Here is a 13,573-nt window from a genome sequence, read left to right as displayed (position 1 = left end):
AGTGGTGTAATGTGAATAAGGAGCAATTCAGTGTGATGTAATGTGAATAAGGGGCTCTACTGTGAGGAGTAACATTTATAAGGTAAAGTGATACTACTGTGGGATGTAATATGAATTATGGACACTATCGCATGATCAAATGTGAATAAAGTTGCAGTACTGTGTGGCGTAATTGGAATTGGGGGTACTATTGTGCGGCCATGCCCCTTGCCAGCAAAAACATACCCCTTTTTGGGCTGTGCGCCAAATGTACAAACTGTTTCTATTTAAAATATAGGGGGTACAAATATCAAAATAAGGACGGCTATGGGTGAAGGATGATGGTGCTGGGAAAGAGGTGCAAGGTCAGAGGCGGAACCAGCGGTGGTGCTAGGGGGCACCAGCCAAAATCTTGCCTAGGGCATCATATTGGTTAGGGCCGGCTCTGAGCTGAGCATTATATCCCTCCTGGAGAGGGTCATGTTGGGAGGTATGTAATTTACATATATGTAAATGTTGTTTTTCTTACTAGTTTCCCTTCTAAAAAGTTTATTTAGCCATACTCAACTGTATTGTTCATGCTACACAATTTACAGTAGAGAAGAAATGGATCCAGTCACTGATCAACATTAATGTGAACGACTCAAATGTTTTCACATTTGTCATGGAATTTTACACACATTTCAGATTTATACTTTCAATTGGAGAAAACCAAATAAAATATACTGTTTACATTTTATATCTTGCAGACAATAGCCTACAAATGTTTCCACAGCTTTTGATTTTGCACCTATTAAATGTCGCCCAGGAAGACAGGTAAATAATTCATATGACGTACAGGCTACCTATTTAATAAGCCTATGCATTCCACAAGTCACAACTTAAACTTCAGAACTGTGATTAATTATACCCCTATTGTTGCTTTTCCATTGAAAGACTTTCATATGCTTTCATGGCTGATGTTGTAACTGTTGACAGAAAACAGTATAAGAATCCAGTGTAGGTGGGTCTCCCGTACTGTAAACATGTTAATCTGAACTGAATGTATTTTACGTGTTGGGAGTTAAGGGTTGGACACTGATTTTATAACCTTATTTAAACAGCTGTAATATACAATTGGTTATGAGTGGAGCTTTAACTTAATGTCATGCACGCCTGCCACACTCTTTTCCATTGTGTTTCTCATGTAAACTGAATGTACATACATAATGTATGTGGCTAGACATATATTTATACAGAGAACCATGAGGGCTCATGGAATGACTGTAGCTGAATTTATATAAAGCTTACTGCACAGTTCACCTGCATTAATGCACCAATGATTTGCTTTACCCATTCCGATAAAGCCAGCCCACTAATAACAATGGCCCTCATTCCGAGTTGGTCGGTCGCAAGGCGAATTTAGCAGAGTTGCTCACGCTAAGCCGCCGCCTACTGGGAGTGAATCTTAGCTTCTTAAAATTGCGACCGATGTATGCGCAATATTGCTATTACCAACTACTTCGCAGTTTCAGAGTAGCTCCAGACTTACTCTGCCTGTGCGATCAGTTCAGTGCTTGTTGTTCCTGGTTGACGTCACAAACACACCCAGCGTTCGCCCAGGCACTCCCACCGTTTCTCCAGCCACTCCTGCGTTTTTTCCGGAAACGGTAGCGTTTTCAGCCACACGCCCCTGAAACGCCGTGTTTCCGCCCAGTAACACCCATTTCCTGTCAATCACATTACGATCGCCGGAGCGAAGAAAAAGCCGTGAGTAAAAATACTATCTTCATAGTAAAGTTACTTGGCGCAGTCGCAGTGCGAACTTTGCGCATGCGTACTAAGCGGATTTTCACTGCGATGCGATGAAAAAGAACGAGCGAACAACTCGGAATGAGGGCCAATGTTGTAGAGTATACATGAAAACAATGCTAAAAATTGGACAAGTGTAAAGTGGGGAGGTTGGCAGGAGGTATTGGTATGTTGAGCTGTTTTTAACTCAGAATGTCTGCTAACAGACAGAGACAGGTCAATACAACACCAGATCTGATGCTTGAAGGCATCAGCCCACAAGGAAAAATAAGATTTTACTTACCGGTAAATCTATTTCTCGTAGTCCGTAGAGGATGCTGGGACTCCATGGGTAATAGACGGGCTCCGCAGGAGATAGGGCACTTTAAGAAAGCTTTGGATTCTGGGTGTGCACTGGCTCCTCCCTCTATGCCCCTCCTCCAGACCTCAGTTAGGGAAACTGTGCCCAGAGAAGATGGACAGTACGAGGAAGGATTTTTGTAAATCTAAAAGCGAGATCCATACCAGCCACACCAATCACACCGTATAACTTGTGATAAACTACCCAGTTAACAGTATGAACAACAACATAGCCTCGGTTCAACCGATAAACTATAACATAACCCTTATGTAAGCAATAACTATATACAAGTCTTGCAGAAGAAGTCCGCACTTGGGACGGGCGCCCAGCATCCTCTACGGACTACGAGAAATAGATTTAGCGGTAAGTTAAATCTTATTTTCTCTAACGTCCTTGAGGATGCTGGGACTCCGTAAGGACCATGGGGATTATACTAAAGCTCCCAAACGGGCGGGAGAGTGCGGATGACTCTGCAGCACCGAATTGAGCAAACAGGAGGTCCTCCTCAGTCAGGGTATCAAACTTACAGAACTTTGCAAAGGTATTTGACCCCGACCAAGTAGCAGCTCGGCACAGCTGTAGTGCCGAGACCCCTCGGGCAACCGCCCAAGAAGAGCCCACCTTCCTAGTGGAATGGGCCTAAACCGATTTAGGTAACGGCAATCCTGCCGTAGAATGCTCCAGCTGAATCGTGTTACAGATCCAGCGAGCAATAGTCTGCTTTGAAGCAGGGCCGCCAACCTTGTTGGCTGTATACAGGACAAACAGTGCTTCTGTTTTGCAGATCCTAGCCGTTCTGGCCACGTAAATTTTCAAAGCCCTGACCACATCAAGGGACTCGGAATCCTCCAAGTCACGCGTAGCCACAGGCGCGACAATAGGTTGGTTCATATGAAAGGATGAGACCACCTTTGGCAGGAATTGAGGACGGGTCCGCAATTTCACTCTATCCATATGGACAATCAGATAGGGCTTTTAGTGATAAAAGCCTCCAATTCCGAAACTCGCCTAGCCGAAGCCAAGGCTAACAACATGACCACCTTCCAGGTGAAATATTTCAACACCACTGACTTAAGTGGTTCAAACCAATTTGACTTAAGGAACCGTAACACCATGTTAAGGTCCCAAGGCGCCACCGGCGGTACAAAAGGAGGCTAAAAATGCCGTACTCCCTACACAAACGTTTGTACTTCAGGAAGAGAAGCCAAATCTTTTTGGAAGAAAATGGATAAGGCCGAAATTTGAACCTTTGTCGATCCTAATTTTAGGCCCAAGATCACTCCAGTTTAAAGGAAGTGAAGCAGACGGCCCAAAAGGAATTCCTCCGTAGGAGCATTCCCGGCCTCACATCAGGAAACATATTTTCGCCATATTCGGTGATAATGTTTCAATGTCACTTCCTTCCTAGCCTTAATTAGGGTAGGAATGACCTCCTCCGGAATACCCATTACCGCAAGGATCCTGCGTTGAACCGCCATGCCGTCAAACGCAGCCGCGGTAAGTCTGGGAACAGACAGGGCCCCTGCTGCAGCAGGTCCTGTCTTAGACGAAGAGGCCACGGATTCTCTGTGAGCATTTCCTGCAGATCTGGATGCCAGGTCCTCCGTGTCCAATCTGGAACAATGAGAATTGGTTTCACTCCTCTTTTTCTTATTATCCTCAACACCATGGGTATGAGAGGAAGAGGAGTAAACACAGAAACTGACCGGAACACCCACGGTGTCACTAGGGCGTCCACAGCTTACTGCCTCAGGGTCTCCTGATCTGGCGCAATAACTCTGCGGCTTTGTGTTGAGGCGGGACGCCATCATGTCTATCAGTGGCAGTCTCCACTGAATTGCAATCTGTGCTAAGACTTCCTGATGAAGTCCCCACTCTCCAGGACGTAGGTCGTGTCCGCTGAGGAAGTCTGCTTCCCAGTCGTCCACTCCCGGAATGAACACTGCTGACAATGCGCTTACATGATTCTCCGCCCAGCGAAGAATTCTGGTGGCTTCCGCCATCGCCACTCTGCTCCTTGTGCCGCCTTGGCGGTTTACATGAGCTACTGCGGTGACGTTGTCCGACTGGATCAGAACCGGTTGGTAGCGAAGTAAGGTCTCCGCCTGACGTAGGGCGTTGTATATGGCCCTTAGTTCCAAGAAGTGAAGACAAGTCTCTTGACTTGACCAAAGACCTTGGACATTTTATTTTTCCCTGTGTGACTGCTCCCCAACCTCGGAGGCTCGCGTCCGTGGTCACCAGGATCCAGTCCTGAATGCCGAACCTGCGGCCCTATAGAAGGTGAGCATCTTGCAGCCACCACAGGAGAGATACCCTGGCCCTGGGGGAGAGGGTGATCAACTGATGAATCTGTAGATGTGACCCGGAGGGAATGATTTTCCCCGGACTCGGGTGCAGCGATGCCGACACCTGTCTTGGTTTCAAAAAGTTCCTGACCAGAGTCATGAGTTCCTGGGCCTTCTCTATCTGAAGGTAAACCCCTTTCTGGTCCGTATCCAGAATCATACCCAAGAAGGGCAGACTAGTCATAGGAACCAACTGTGACTTCCGGATATTGAGAAACTAGCAGTGTTGTTGTGACACCTTCAGCGAAAGTGACACGCTGTTCAAGAACTGCTCTTTTGATCTCGCCTCATAGGAGATCGTCCAAGTGTGGGATAACTGTGACTCCTTGCTTGCGTAGGAGCACCATCATTTCTGCCAACAACCCTGAAATTGGTAATGACAATACTGTACCACATTTGTCAAGTACGCCTGATGGGGTGGATAAATGGGAACATGAAGGTATGCAGCCTTTATGTCTAGATACACCATCAAATCCCCCCTTTCCAGGCTGGCCATGATCGCTCTGAGCGATTCCACTTTAATTTTGAACCTTTTCTAGTATAGGTTCAGAGGTTTTAATTTTAAATAGGTCTGACCAGCCAAGGTTGAGTAATAGCCCCTTCCTTGTTGCAGGAGGAGAACCTTGAACACCACCTGTTGGAGATACAATGTGTGAATTGTATTGAATATAACTCCCCTTCTGGGGGAGAAACCAGTAGGTCCGATAAGGAAAAACCGGCGAGGAGGCTCCTTTCGAATTCCTTTGTAACCCTGAGAACAATTTTTATTGCCCCGGGATCCACCTGTGAGTGAACTCAGATGTGGCTGTAGAGTCGAAGACGTGCTCCCCCTGGGACGGACTCCCTTAGCAGTAGTGATGAGCGGGTTCGGTTTCTCGGAAACCGAACCCCCCCGAACTTCACCTTGTTTACACGGGTCCGAGACAGGTTCGAACCTTCCCGCCTTGCTCGGCTAACCCGAGCGCGCCCGAACGTCATCATCCCGCTGTCGGATTCTCGCAAGATTCGGATTCTATATAAGCAGCCGCGCATCGCCGCCATTTTCACTCGTGCTTTGGAGATGATAGGGAGAGGACGTGGCTGGCGTCCTCTCCGTTTATTGTAGAAGACAGTTGATTGGTTGTTTATTGCTTAATTGTGGGGAGGATTGGGGAGCAGCTGTTAAGAGTACAGTGCAGAGTTTTGCTGATAAGTGACCACCAGTTGTTATCCGTTCTCTGCCTGAAAAAAACGCTCCATACCATATCTGTGCTCAGTGTGCTGCATAATATATCTGTGCTGAGTGCTCACACTGCTTAATTGTGGGGACTGGGGAGCAGCTATAGCAGAAGTACAGTGCAGAGTTTTGCTGACAGTGACCACCAGTATACGTTGTCTGCCTGAAAAACACTCCATATCTGTGCTCAGTGTGCTGCTTTATTGTGGGGACTGGGGACCACCAGTATAATTAATATTATATAGGAGTACAGTGCAGAGTGCACTGCTGTACCTACCTCTGTGTCGTCATCCATTAAGTATACTATCCATCTACATTCTATACCTGTGGTGCATTTTAGTTTTGCAGTTTGCTGACAGTGTCCACCAGTATACTATATATAGCAGTACGGTAGGCCACTGCTGTGTACCTACCTTTGTGTCGTCACTCGTCATCCATTAAGTATACTATCCATCTACATTCTATACCTGTGGTGCATTTTAGTTTTGCAGTTTGCTGACAGTGTCCACCAGTATACTATATATAGCAGTACGGTAGGCCACTGCTGTACCTACCTCTGTGTCGTCACTCGTCATCCATTAAGTATACTATCCATCGACATTCTATACCTGTGGTGCATTTTAGTTTTGCAGTTTGCTGACAGTGTCCACCAGTATACTATATATAGCAGTACGGTAGGCCACTGCTGTACCTACCTCTGTGTCGTCACTCATCATCCATTAAGTATACTATCCATCTACATTCTATACCTGTGGTGCATTTTAGTTTTGCAGTTTGCTGACAGTGTCCACCAGTATACTATATATAGCAGTACGGTAGGCCACTGCTGTACCTACCTCTGTGTCGTCACTCGTCATCCATTAAGTATACTATCCATCTACATTCTATACCTGTGGTGCATTTTAGTTTTGCAGTTTGCTGACAGTGTCCACCAGTATACTACATATAGCAGTACGGTAGGCCACTGCTGTGTACCTACCTCTGTGTCATCACTCGTCATCCATTAAGTATACTATCCATCTACATTCTATACCTGTGGTGCATTTTAGTTTTGCAGTTTGCTGACAGTGTCCACCAGTATACTATATATAGCAGTACGGTTGGCCACTGCTGTGTACCTACCTCTGTGTCGTCACTCGTCATCCATTAAGTATACTATCCATCTACATTCTATACCTGTGGTGCATTTTAGTTTTGCAGTTTGCTGACAATGTCCACCAGTATACTATATATAGCAGTACGGTAGGCCACTGCTGTACCTACCTCTGTGTCGTCACTCGTCATCCATTAAGTATACTATCCATCTACATTCTATACCTGTGGTGCATTTTAGTTTTGCAGTTTGCTGACAGTGTCCACCAGTATACTATATATAGCAGTACGGTAGGCCACTGCTGTACCTACCTCTGTGTCGTCACTCGTCATCCATTAAGTATACTATCCATCTACATTCTATACCTGTGGTGCATTTTAGTTTTGCAGTTTGCTGACAGTGTCCACCAGTATACTATATATAGCAGTACGGTAGGCCACTGCTGTGTACCTACCTCTGTGTCGTCACTCGTCATCCATTAAGTATACTATCCATCTACATTCTATACCTGTGGTGCATTTTAGTTTTGCAGTTTGCTGACAGTGTCCACCAGTATACTATATATAGCAGTACGGTAGGCCACTGCTGTACCTACCTCTGTGTCGTCACTCGTCATCCATTAAGTATACTATCCATCTACATTCTATACCTGTGGTGCATTTTAGTTTTGCAGTTTGCTGACAATGTCCACCAGTATACTATATATAGCAGTACGGTAGGCCACTGCTGTACCTACCTCTGTGTCGTCACTCGTCATCCATTAAGTATACTATCCATCTACATTCTATACCTGTGGTGCATTTTAGTTTTGCAGTTTGCTGACAGTGTCCACCAGTATACTATATATAGCAGTACGGTAGGCCACTGCTGTACCTACCTCTGTGTCGTCACTCGTCATCCATTAAGTATACTATCCATCTACATTCTATACCTGTGGTGCATTTTAGTTTTGCAGTTTGCTGACAGTGTCCACCAGTATACTATATATAGCAGTACGGTAGGCCACTGCTGTGTACCTACCTCTGTGTCGTCACTCGTCATCCATTAAGTATACTATCCATCTACATTCTATACCTGTGGTGCATTTTAGTTTTGCAGTTTGCTGACAGTGTCCACCAGTATACTATATATAGCAGTACGGTAGGCCACTGCTGTGTACCTACCTCTGTGTCGTCACTCGTCATCCATTAAGTATACTATCCATCTACATTCTATACCTGTGGTGCATTTTAGTTTTGCAGTTTGCTGACAGTGTCCACCAGTATACTATATATAGCAGTACGGTAGGCCACTGCTGTGTACCTACCTCTGTGTCGTCACTCATCATCCATTAAGTATACTATCCATCTACATTCTATACCTGTGGTGCAATTTAGTTTTGCAGTTTGCTGACAGTGTCCACCAGTATACTATATATAGCAGTACGGTAGGCCACTGCTGTGTACCTACCTCTGTGTCGTCACTCGTCATCCATTAAGTATACTATCCATCTACATTCTATACCTGTGGTGCATTTTAGTTTTGCAGTTTGCTGACAGTGTCCACCAGTATACTATATATAGCAGTACGGTAGGCCACTGCTGTGTACCTACCTCTGTGTCATCACTCGTCATCCATTAAGTATACTATCCATCTACATTCTATACCTGTGGTGCATTTTAGTTTTGCAGTTTGCTGACAGTGTCCACCAGTATACTATATATAGCAGTACGGTAGGCCACTGCTGTGTACCTACCTCTGTGTCGTCACTCGTCATCCATTAAGTATACTATCCATCTACATTCTATACCTGTGGTGCATTTTAGTTTTGCAGTTTGCTGACAGTGTCCACCAGTATATTATATATAGCAGTACGGTAGGCCACTGCTGTGTACCTACCTCTGTGTCGTCACTTGTCATCCATTAAGTATACTATCCATCTACATTCTATACCTGTGGTGCATTTTAGTTTTGCAGTTTGCTGACAGTGTCCACCAGTATACTATATATAGCAGTACGGTAGGCCACTGCTGTACCTACCTCTGTGTCGTCACTCGTCATCCATTAAGTATACTATCCATCTACATTCTATACCTGTGGTGCATTTTAGTTTTGCAGTTTGCTGACAATGTCCACCAGTATACTATATATAGCAGTACGGTAGGCCACTGCTGTGTACCTACCTCTGTGTCGTCACTCGTCATCCATTAAGTATACTATCCATCTACATTCTATACCTGTGGTGCATTTTAGTTTTGCAGTTTGCTGACAGTGTCCACCAGTATACTATATATAGCAGTACGGTAGGCCACTGCTGTACCTACCTCTGTGTCGTCACTCGTCATCCATTAAGTATACTATCCATCTACATTCTATACCTGTGGTGCATTTTAGTTTTGCAGTTTGCTGACAGTGTCCACCAGTATACTATATATAGCAGTATGGTAGGCCACTGCTGTGTACATACCTCTGTGTCGTCACTCGTCATCCATTAAGTATACTATCCATCTACATTCTATACCTGTGGTGCATTTTAGTTTTGCAGTTTGCTGACAGTGTCCACCAGTAATCTATATATAGCAGTACGGTAGGCCACTGCTGTACCTACCTCTGTGTCGTCACTCGTCATCCATTAAGTATACTATCCATCTACATTCTATACCTGTGGTGCATTTTAGTTTTGCAGTTTGCTGACAGTGTCCACCAGTATACTATATATAGCAGTACGGTAGGCCACTGCTGTGTACATACCTCTGTGTCGTCACTCGTCATCCATTAAGTATACTATCCATCTACATTCTATACCTGTGGTGCATTTTAGTTTTGCAGTTTGCTGACAGTGTCCACCAGTATACTATATATAGCAGTACGGTAGGCCACTGCTGTGTACCTACCTCTGTGTCGTCACTCGTCATTCATTAAGTATACTATCCATCTACATTCTATACCTGTGGTGCATTTTAGTTTTGCAGTTTGCTGACAATGTCCACCAGTATACTATATATAGCAGTACGGTAGGCCACTGCTGTGTACCTACCTCTGTGTCGTCACTCGTCATCCATTAAGTATACTATCCATCTACATTCTATACCTGTGGTGCATTTTAGTTTTGCAGTTTGCTGACAGTGTCCACCAGTATACTATATATAGCAGTACGGTAGGCCACTGCTGTACCTACCTCTGTGTCGTCACTCGTCATCCATTAAGTATACTATCCATCTACATTCTATACCTGTGGTGCATTTTAGTTTTGCAGTTTGCTGACAGTGTCCACCAGTATACTATATATAGCAGTACGGTAGGCCACTGCTGTGTACATACCTCTGTGTCGTCACTCGTCATCCATTAAGTATACTATCCATCTGCATTCTATACCTGTGGTGCATTTTAGTTTTGCAGTTTGCTGACAGTGTCCACCAGTAATCTATATATAGCAGTACGGTAGGCCACTGCTGTACCTACCTCTGTGTCGTCACTCGTCATCCATTAAGTATACTATCCATCTACATTCTATACCTGTGGTGCATTTTAGTTTTGCAGTTTGCTGACAGTGTCCACCAGTATACTATATATAGCAGTACGGTAGGCCACTGCTGTGTACATACCTCTGTGTCGTCACTCGTCATCCATTAAGTATACTATCCATCTACATTCTATACCTGTGGTGCATTTTAGTTTTGCAGTTTGCTGACAGTGTCCACCAGTATACTATATATAGCAGTACGGTAGGCCACTGCTGTGTACCTACCTCTGTGTCGTCACTCGTCATTCATTAAGTATACTATCCATCTACATTCTATACCTGTGGTGCATTTTAGTTTTGCAGTTTGCTGACAATGTCCACCAGTATACTATATATAGCAGTACGGTAGGCCACTGCTGTGTACCTACCTCTGTGTCGTCACTCGTCATCCATTAAGTATACTATCCATCTACATTCTATACCTGTGGTGCATTTTAGTTTTGCAGTTTGCTGACAGTGTCCACCAGTATACTATATATAGCAGTACGGTAGGCCACTGCTGTACCTACCTCTGTGTCGTCACTCGTCATCCATTAAGTATACTATCCATCTACATTCTATACCTGTGGTGCATTTTAGTTTTGCAGTTTGCTGACAGTGTCCACCAGTATACTATATATAGCAGTACGGTAGGCCACTGCTGTGTACATACCTCTGTGTCGTCACTCGTCATCCATTAAGTATACTATCCATCTGCATTCTATACCTGTGGTGCATTTTAGTTTTGCAGTTTGCTGACAGTGTCCACCAGTAATCTATATATAGCAGTACGGTAGGCCACTGCTGTACCTACCTCTGTGTCGTCACTCGTCATCCATTAAGTATACTATCCATCTACATTCTATACCTGTGGTGCATTTTAGTTTTGCAGTTTGCTGACAGTGTCCACCAGTATACTATATATAGCAGTACGGTAGGCCACTGCTGTGTACCTACCTCTGTGTCGTCACTCGTCATCCATTAAGTATACTATCCATCTACATTCTATACCTGTGGTGCATTTTAGTTTTGCAGTTTGCTGACAGTGTCCACCAGTATACTATATATAGCAGTACGGTAGGCCACTGCTGTGTACCTACCTCTGTGTCGTCACTCGTCATTCATTAAGTATACTATCCATCTACATTCTATACCTGTGGTGCATTTTAGTTTTGCAGTTTGCTGAGTGTCCACCAGTATACTATATATAGCAGTACGGTAGGCCACTGCTGTGTACCTACCTCTGTGTCGTCACTCGTCATCCATTAAGTATACTATCCATCTACATTCTATACCTGTGGTGCATTTTAGTTTTGCAGTTTGCTGACAGTGTCCACCAGTATACTACATATAGCAGTACGGTAGGCCACTGCTGTGTACCTACCTCTGTGTCGTCACTCGTCATCCATTAAGTATACTATCCATCTACATTCTATACCTGTGGTGCATTTTAGTTTGGCGCAGTAAATATAGTAGTAGGCCATTGCTATTTGCTATTGATACTGGCATATAATTCCACACATCAAAAAATGGAGAACAAAAATGTGGAGGTTAAAATAGGGAAAGATCAAGATCCACTTCCACCTCGTGCTGAAGCTGCTGCCACTAGTCATGGCCGAGACGATGAAATGCCATCAAAGTCGTCTGCCAAGGCCGATGCCCAATGTCATAGTAGAGAGCATGTAAAATCCAAAACACAAAAGTTCAGTAAAATGACCCAAAAATCAAAATTAAAAGCGTCTGAGGAGAAGCGTAAACTTGCCAATATGCCATTTACGACACGGAGTGGCAAGGAACGGATGAGGCCCTGGCCTATGTTCCTGGCTAGTGGTTCAGCTTCACATGAGGATGGAAGCACTCATCCTCTCGCTAGAAAAAAGAAAAGACTTAAGCTGGCAAAAGCACAGCAAAGAACTGTGCGTTCTTCAAAATCACAAATCCCCAAGGAGAGTCCAATTGTGTCGGTTGCGATGCCTGACCTTCCCAACACTGGACGGGAAGAGCTTGCGCCTTCCACCATTTGCACACCCCCTGCAAGTGCTGGAAGGAACACCCGCAGTCCAGTTCCTGATAGTCAAATTGAAGATGTCACTGTTGAAGTACACCAGGATGAGGATATGGGTGTTGCTGGCGCTGGGGAGGAAATTGACAAGGAGGATTCTGATGGTGAGGTGGTTTGATTAAGTCAGGCACCCGGGGAGACACCTGTTGTCCGTGGGAGGAATATGGCCATTGACATGCCTGGTCAAAATACAAAAAAAATCAGCTCTTCGGTGTGGAATTATTTCAACACAAATGCGGACAACAGGTGTCAAGCCGTGTGTTGCCTTTGTCAAGCTGTAATAAGTAGGGGTAAGGACGTTAACCACCTCGGAACATCCTCCCTTATACGTCACCTGCAGCGCATTCATCATAAGTCAGTGACAAGTTCAAAAACTTTGGGTGACAGCGGAAGCAGTCCACTGACCACTAAATCCCTTCTTCTTGTAACCAAGCTCCTGCAAACCACACCACCAACTCCCTCAGTGTCAATTTTCTCCTTAACTAGGAAAGCCAATAATCCTGCAGGCCATGTCACTGTCAAGTCTGACGAGTCCTCTCCTGCCTGGGATTCCTCCGATGCATCCTTGAGTGTAACGCCTACTGCTGCTGGCGCTGCTGTTGTTGCTGCTGGGAGTCGATCGCCATCCCAGAGGGGAAGTCGGAAGACCACTTGTACTTCCAGTAAGCAATTGACTGTCCAACAGTCCTTTGCGAGGAAGATGAAATATCACAGCAGTCATCCTGCTGCAAAGCAGATAACTCAGGCCTTGGCAGCCTGGGCGGTGAGAAACGTGGTTCCGGTATCCATCGTTAATTCAGAGGCAACTATAGACTTGATTGAGGTACTGTGTCCCCGGTACCAAATACCATCTAGGTTCCATTTCTCTAGGCAGGCGATACCGAAAATGTACACAGACGTCAGAAAAAGAGTCACCAGTGTCCTAAAAAATGCAGTTGTACCCAATGTCCACTTAACCACGGACATGTGGACAAGTGGAGCAGGGCAGACTCAGGACTATATGACTGTGACAGCCCACTGGGTAGATGTATTGCCTCCCGCAGCAAGAACAGCAGTGGCGGCACCAGTAGCAGCATCTCGCAAACGCCAACTCGTTCCTAGGCAGGCTACGCTTTGTATCACCGCTTTCCAGAATAGGCACACAGCTGACAACCTCTTACGGCAACTGAGGAAGATCATCGCAGAATGGCTTACCCCAATTGGACTCTCCTGGGGATTTGTGACATTGGACAACGCCAGCAATATTGTGCGTGCATTACATCT

At 45.1% G+C, this 13,573-nt stretch overlaps 1 long non-coding RNA gene across 1 annotated transcript in view; it reads left to right on the top strand.

Moving 5' to 3' along the window:
• Positions 1–809, top strand: part of LOC134977856 (uncharacterized) — a 33,418-nt gene extending 32,609 nt beyond the window's left edge. The window contains exon 4 of the long non-coding RNA XR_010190286.1: positions 729–809. This is a non-coding gene — a long non-coding RNA (uncharacterized LOC134977856). The remainder of the gene's footprint in view (positions 1–728) is intronic.
• The last annotated feature ends 12,764 nt before the right edge of the window (positions 810–13,573 follow it).

The sequence above is a fragment of the Pseudophryne corroboree genome, chromosome 1 (genome assembly GCF_028390025.1).
Source record: "Pseudophryne corroboree isolate aPseCor3 chromosome 1, aPseCor3.hap2, whole genome shotgun sequence".
Classification (NCBI taxonomy): Eukaryota; Metazoa; Chordata; class Amphibia; order Anura; family Myobatrachidae; genus Pseudophryne; species Pseudophryne corroboree.
Note: the sequence above shows the minus strand (reverse complement) of the source record. Positions and strands in the feature narration are given on the sequence as shown.